General features: G+C 42.1%; 1 pseudogene across 1 annotated transcript; it reads left to right on the forward strand.

The window, feature by feature from the left end:
• The first annotated feature begins 309 nt into the window (after window positions 1–309).
• Window positions 310–899, forward strand: LOC309968073 (large ribosomal subunit protein uL6-like; annotated as a pseudogene). Its single transcript has one exon. The product of its transcript is annotated as a large ribosomal subunit protein uL6-like (transcript).
• The last annotated feature ends 4,622 nt before the right edge of the window (window positions 900–5,521 follow it).

Raw genomic sequence — 5,521 nt, forward strand, 5'->3', positions numbered from 1 at the left:
TGTCTCCCCAGTGGCTCCCAGAATCTCCCCTCCCTCAGTTGTTTCTGGGTCCCCACTGCAAGTGGGTGACTCAGGTGACTGTGACAATGGCCTGGCTTTGACATTTGCACTGCAGCCCCAGCTCCTTGGCCCCAGTGGGCATACTAAGAAATAGTAGGGACAACAACAGCCATTTGTGAAATGTTTACCACATGTCAGGCCCTTTACATGCATTATTTATTTTTACCCCATAACAGTGTTTATAAAGTAGATAGTGTTGTTTTACAGATCTGGAAAGTGATGATCAAAATGATAAAATAGCTTTTTGCTGTATCTACTGTGAGAATGAAGATCATTCTCAGTAATCAGACTGTCGACATTCCAGAAAATGTCAACATTACTCTGAAGGGATGCACAGTTATTGTGAAGGGCCCCAGAGGTACCCTGCAGAGGGACTTCAATCACATCAATGTAGAACTTAGTCTCCTTGGAAAGAAAAAGAGGCTCCGGTTGACAAATGGTGGGGGATTAGAAAGGAACTGGTGACTGTTTGCACTATCTGTAGCCATGTACAGAGCATGATCAAGGGTGTTACACTGGGCTTCCGTTGCAAGATGAGGTCTGTGTACGCGTACTTCCCCATCAACGTTATTATTCAGGAGAATGCTTCTCTTGTTGAAATCCGGAATTTTTTGGGTGAAAAATATATCCGCAGGGTTCGGATGAGGCCAGGCGTTGCTTGTTCAGTATCTCAAGCCCAGAAAGATGCGTTGATTCTTGAAGGAAACAACACTGAACTTGTGTCAGACTTGGCTGCTTTGATTCAGCAAGCCACAACAGTTAAAAACAAGGATATCAGAAAATTTTGGGATGGTATCTATGTTTCTGAAAAAGAAACAGTTCAGCAGGCTGAAGAATAAGATCTGAGTGATCCAGCTACAGAAACCGCAAGAGGCCAGACTCATCTGTGATATTTTAAAAATGAATAAAAGCTCTTTTGACTTGGGAAACAAACAAAACAAACAAAACAAAATGATAAACTAAGATGCTTAAGGGACAATGCTAAATGGCCGATTAAAAAAACCTGTTAGTCAATCTCCAAAACATGTCATTAACCATGGGACCCCATTGTTCTGCACCTCAGTTTTCACAGCTGTACAATGGGAATATCAATGAAAAAATTAACCAGCCTAAGGAAGAAATGGAAATTTTTATTTGAGCCAAATTGAGGATTATAACCCGGGAACAGCCACTCAGAAAGCTCTGGGGACTGTTCTGCCCATTAGAGGTCAAAGCACAGTTATATAAGGTTTTGAGACAGAGGGCTGTACATTAAGTGACATATTACTGACAGGTGACACAAAGCGAGTAGTGGGTCATGGGTCATGGTGGCCCCTTACAAGATTAAGAAGGAATGTTAGAGTTTAAGGAGTGGAGAAGGTTGCTCCTTATGGTTGAGCAGGTATTTCTGCTAGTGGGGAGGTTTGGTCGATGCATAATGCAGACACGTAATGCACAGCAGAGGGGAGAGAGGCAGCCAAAGGACGGAGAAAATTATTTATGTTTAAATTTTCCTTGACTTGCCTTAGAATATGAAATTTTATTTCATCAGCAATAAATGATACTGACCATTCAGAATCACTGGGAAATTCTGGGGAGGCGATCCACATGAGCACTTAGCCTGGGGCACAGAGTTGGCACTTGGGTACAGGCAGGGTTAGGTCTAGAGGAGCCCACAGTGGGGTCTCACCTGAGGGACTGGGGTCCACAACTCTCTCATGGAACTTGCTCCAAGCCTAACAGTGTGAGTGAAGCCAGCTGGAATAATTCCCTGCACTCCTCTTTCCTGTGTCCTAAGGTAGACATTGCCCCTCCTCCTATCTCCCCCTCCCGTCGCTCTGGCCAGGCTCTCCCACTCCCTGTATCAAAAAAGAAAGCACTTGGTCAATAATGGCTTACACTAGGGTTTCTCACCGTGGCTCTATTGACATTTTGGATAATTATTTGTTGTGTGGACTGTCCTATGCATTGTGGAATGTTTAGCACCATCCCTGGCCTTTACTCACTAGATGCCAGAAGTAACTCCCTTCCCGTGGTGAAAACCAAAAATGTCTCCAGACATTGCCAAAGGTCCCCTGGATGTCATCACCTCCAGCTGAGAACTTCTGGCTTACACAATAATAACATGCAATTATCTAATTCAACCAGGAGTCCCTGAAGGTAGGTGTAATTCCAGGTTTGGTGCAGCAGCTTGATGAAGCCAACAGGGACCAGCTTTATGCTGGTGCTCATCACCTCATGATCACAAGGTGGCTGCCACAGAACCCACTGTGCCATCATCACAATTCTATTCAAAGGCAGAGTGGTGGTATCTTTTGTGGCTTCACCTTTAATCTGAAGAGTTTTCCCAGACACTTCTCAGCAGATCTCTCTTACGTTTTATTGGCCCAAACCGGTTATATGCCCACCCCTAGCTGCACAGGAGGCTGGGAAAATGACTAGGTGGCCAGAGAGAAGGGGGGTTGGAAATGTGGTGGGCTCTCCATGATACGGCAGTATGGGCAGTCCTCGCACCTGCGGAAATTGTTTTTTTGTCTGCTTTCCTCAATAAACTGTGAGCACCTTTAGGACGGAGCCCTCCTCAGGTTTTCCTCTGCGTCCTCAGGACTTAGCCCAGTGCTCAGCACTACAAAGGTGCTCAATCAATTCTTATTGAAAGAATGAATGAATGAATGAATGAGTGGATGAGTGAATCAATCAATCAGTGATAACACTTCCTTCCTTCCTTGCTTCCATCACTAAGAGGCCTATATATCAGTTATTTATTCATATGCAAACTAAACTTGGTTTAACTAGAAATAAGCCTATCATGCAAATGATAATGCAAACATCTCCCTGTTCCTCCAGCAACAAGGTCTGATCCCTCTGGCCATTGGACTTGCTGTTCTCTTACCCAGAACATTCTTCCTGCCACCTCCCCTCATCCATCTTCACATGGCCAGCTCCCTCTCACTCTGTAGGTCTCTGCTTGGACAGAAACACCTGTGAGAAGCTTTCCCTGAACTCCCCAGTTTGGCTTAGAGGCCTCTACTCTATCCCCCTGGACCTCCTCTTGCGTCCCATCCTAGCACTTGTCACCCTGGGTTGTGGCTGTCTCTCTAGCAGGACAGTAAACACCCATGGGGACCAGGACAGCACGTCCTTCACTAGTAGGTTTGCCATAAACTTTTGTTGATTGAATCATTTATACCAGGGGCTAGCAAAAGTCTTATGTAAAGGAACAGATGGTAAATAATTTCAGCTTTGTGGGCCATATTATCTCTGTTGCCACTATTCAACTCTATGGCTGGAGCAAGAAAGTAGCCATAGGTAACATGAAAACAAATAAGCCTAGCTGTGTTCCAATAAAATTTTATTTATGGGCATTGAATTTGAATTTCATATTAGTTTCACGTCATGAAATATTATTTTTAAAATTTTATTTTATTTAGTTATTTATTTTTATGTAGCACATTCTTATTAGTTATCTATTTTATGCATATTAGTGTATACATGTCAATCCCAGTCTCCCAATTTATCACACCACCACCACCACCCCCACTTTCCCGGCTTGGTATCCACACGTTTGTTCTCTACATCTGCGTCTCTATTTCTGCCTTGCAAACTGGTTCATCTGTACCATTTTTCTAGATTTCACATATATGCATTAATATACGATATTTGTTTTTCTCTTTCTGACTTACTTCACTCTGTATGACAGTCTTTAGGTCCATCCACATCTCTACAAATGACCCAATGAAATACTATTCTTAAAAAAGGTTTTTTCAACCATCTGAAAAATGTAACAACCATTCTCAAAGACTCTCAGGCCATACAAAAACAGGTGACAAAACATAGTTTACTGACCCTGATTAATACTGAGGGTCACATGCTTTGGGTTTTCCAAATCATTCTAGGGATGCAGCAGGATCACTTAGAGCAATAAATATAACAGTATTTCTTAATATCAAGAAGTAAATTAAACTTGAAAGTACACTAAATGACTTAGCCATCCCATACTTAGACTGTATTTAAGAAATCCAAGATGATTTAAGATTAAGGAATTGTTACTATCAAGGCACCATGTCAATAGGTTTAAACAACTGCTTGACAATTTCTATATGCAATCCTAATGGGAATTTTTAAAACTAGGCATGGAAAGGTATTTCTTTTTTTGTGATAAAAATTAATTATCTTAAAAAATATCCAAAATATTATTTAGATAAATGAAAGTAACCACTGGAAAAAACTGAAAACAAACATTGAGACCAGTTGCTCCAGGGATTGGAAGTGAGGGTAGTTTTCCTGCAACGCTAGACTTCTTCAACTGGGTTTCATGTATTACTATGATGTGTTGAATGTTAGTGAGGCTGTAGGGATACAGGAATTCCATGCTCTGCTGGGGGTGGGGGAGCATGTGGACTGGTGCAGCCATTCTGGACAACAATCAGGCAGTATTAGTGAAAACTGGTGTCCACATTCCCCAGGGACTAGCAATTGCACTCCTAGCCATTCTCACACAGCTATTTAAGGGCACCTGAATAAGGGTGTCCATGGCAGCACTATTTGTGTTAGCAGGGAGCTGAAAGATCCTGGGAGAAGGACAGATAAAATGTAGTAGATGTACACCCTGGGGAATTATTTACATATTAGAGGCAACTGATTGGATGAACACATAGCAATGCAGAAGTATCCTAGAGATGTAGTGTTTACTGCAAAAAAGTAAGAAACAGAATGAGACGTACCAAATAACATTATGTAAATTAAAAATACAAACAGGCAAAACAACAATGCCAGGTTTGTAAGGACACGTGCAAAAAGATACACATTCAACAATAAACAGGGTTCTTTAGGAAGAGAAAGACATACATGGGATAAACACATATAGGCGTCCCAAAGAGAGTGCAAAAGGGATTGCCTTCCCAGGATCCAGAGCCATTCCCAAAGATAACCAAATAAAAAAAGACTTAGACAGTTGCCCTGAGGGCTGGCCATAGACCCTAACTGCAAATGCAGTGGAATCCACATTTCTGTCTAGCTACATCTAGTCATAAATGGGGTGCAACTGACATTTCTATCTGGCCATAGTTTGGGATCCCCAACCTGATGATTGTCAAGCCAAGTTCTAAGGACACAAAATGAGACAAACAGAAGATAAAAGCTATCCCAGGAGAGAAAGGACCAATAACCAATGGATCTGGGTTTGGAAAGGCAGGGACAATATGAAATTTTATTTTTCTCCCTCGACTGGGTACTATAGACAGAGATTCAGGAGAGCTGACGCTGGTAAGAATTCTCACCCTTCATTTGGCTTCTGCCAGTTTTTCTAGGATCCAATCTGCAGGCTCCAAAGTGAGTGGGGTTTAAAATACAGTGTAGCTCTGGTATTTACTAAAATTTGGCAAGGTTTTCCATTACTTCTAAATTTAGTTTCTCGTTGGCTATTTAAGGGAATAACTGGTAGTGAAACAGGAGGGAAGGGGGCAGGGCACAACCTCTAAAA

Source organism: Leucopleurus acutus (genome assembly GCF_964270905.1).
Source record: "Leucopleurus acutus genome assembly, chromosome: 10".
In the NCBI taxonomy this organism is placed as follows: Eukaryota; Metazoa; Chordata; class Mammalia; order Artiodactyla; family Delphinidae; genus Leucopleurus; species Leucopleurus acutus.